The sequence below is a fragment of the Bactrocera dorsalis genome, chromosome 3 (genome assembly GCF_023373825.1).
Source record: "Bactrocera dorsalis isolate Fly_Bdor chromosome 3, ASM2337382v1, whole genome shotgun sequence".
NCBI lineage: Eukaryota > Metazoa > Arthropoda > Insecta > Diptera > Tephritidae > Bactrocera > Bactrocera dorsalis.
The window spans coordinates 91,001,806-91,003,902 of NC_064305.1; the positions used below are offsets into that span (position 1 = coordinate 91,001,806).

At 35.5% G+C, this 2,097-nt stretch overlaps 1 non-coding gene across 1 annotated transcript; it reads right to left on the reverse strand.

The window, feature by feature from the left end:
• Positions 1-2,015: 2,015 nt before the first annotated feature.
• On the reverse strand, positions 2,016-2,097 carry Trnas-cga (transfer RNA serine (anticodon CGA)). Its single transcript has one exon. It is a non-coding gene; the product is annotated as a tRNA-Ser (tRNA).

Genomic DNA, 2,097 nt, shown 5'->3' on the forward strand with positions numbered 1-2,097 from the left:
GACAAAAGAATAATTCCCTGCTTTCTCAATACCCTTAATTTGGTTGTCACGCAGACAGTAGATTAGTCGACGGAAGTGTCAGCTTTGATCGCCGAGGTGTGCGACATTGTAAAATTCATTAAGATAAGTGTTAATGGCAGTGATGAATTGCGAAAGAAATAAATGGATACTAGGGCTTCTACAAGTAATACAAAGAAAATTATTCTTAACGTAATAACGCGATGAAACTCGAATAAGTGAAGTACTGGTCACTCACCCAGAAGCACCCTCTACGAGGTATAGTCACTGCCACCTAGCTGAACAAAATGCAGACGGTGATTGAATTTCTAAAGTCTTAGAAAACTGTGACGAGGGAGATATCCGATATTAAAATTGTTGCATTTTAAAGATGTTCTGGTTAAAGTACGGTGGAGTACGAAACGATACACTCGTTTGATATTTAGAGCCACCATAAACATTTTGCCCACCAAATTATGAAATGTAAGTTGTCCAATTTACATATCTACAACTACATTAACGGAAGTTGAAGAGCAAATGTGTCTTGTATCAGCTGTTGCTTCTAACAATCAAAATCCAATAGAAATGTGGGTGGACATGAAATTTTTTTGTTCCGGAGTTGTATAAAGGGCTACCAAAAGTTTACCTATTGCTGCGACTTCCGCGGAAACGATTATTTTCTAAAGCCTGTAAGCAACTATTGCAAAGCAGTGACAGGGAACGACTTTCCAAGTTGTTGTTTTTAAATTCGGTTTTAAATAAATAACTTTTTGTGTGTTCAAAAACAATTTATATTTATTTATTGAGAAAAAGTTTTAACAGATAGCTAGCAAAATGTATCAACAAAGGCAAACTAACTACGGCAGTTCATTTATTAATGGTTCTGCAACTAGCTTTATATGCTTATTATTAAAATACAAAGTTGAAAATACATCGATGTTCTGATGCTTCGATTATTTAATGGTCGATGTTTTTGATAAATCGAACCATCGTTGTTTCACTGTACGATATTTGCATCTCTAGCCCTAAGGCGGATAAGGCAAAACTTCTCAACAATTGCTTTCCAAATAGTTTTTATCCAGTCTTCCAATATGAGGCCGAGCGTGGTAATTATGGAAAACTAATTCCTCGTGCCTAGTCGCGAATTCCGGACGTTTTGCGAAAATCGTTTGCTTCAATTTGATGAGTTGTTGACGCTAGCTTCCCCGTTGCCGTTGATCTGGCTGGCAAGTTCATTTGCATTTACAGTTGTCACAACTGATCATTTTTCATCACTAGTCATAATGTAATGCAAAAATTACATGCTTTCTATAGCGTTTAAGCAGGATTAAAAAAAAAGTCATCTTTCAACGCGTTTTGCCACAAATTTAAATTCCTAAATTCTTCGTTTGTGATACTTCTCCTTTTAAATGGCTTGAACTGTCTGCTTGAGTGCCAAAGATCTTTCAAGTTCTTCTTATGTTTGGCAACAATAGCACTTCCATTTTATCAACGTCAAACTTCTTTGACGTTCTTCATGTTCCCAGCTAAAATGAAATGAATAATTTTGAACTGTCAGTTTGTATGATAGCTATATGCTATAGTGATCCGATCTGAACATTTTGTTCGGAGACTGTACCGGATATTATAGACTTCATGCCAAACTTAGTACACCCTGTTCCAATTAAAAAGACGCAAAAAGATAGTAGCTTCCCAACGCATAACATAACAACAATAATTCATAAGTTAAATGAAACCGTTGTTGTCATGTTTGCTAGTGAGAACATAAATCTTTTGAAGTTTATTAATTTGCAACCATTGCCACCACTAACCCTCAGCTGATGAATCAAATTATTATAATGGTTAAAAATGACTTTAATATCGCAGAAACGCTTATTGTTTACAAAATGCATTTTAAATAAATCAGCCATTCATGAACAATCTGTTGTTGTCTTTCACGCAAATATCGAAGAATATTTCATTAACAAAAAAAAAGAAAGTTTAAATGCAAATATAAATAAAATAAAAAATAAAAGTTACGCAGCCGGTAGGATTCGAACCTACGCTCCCAGAGGGAATCTGATTTCGAGTCAGACGCCTTAACCACTCGGCCACGACTGC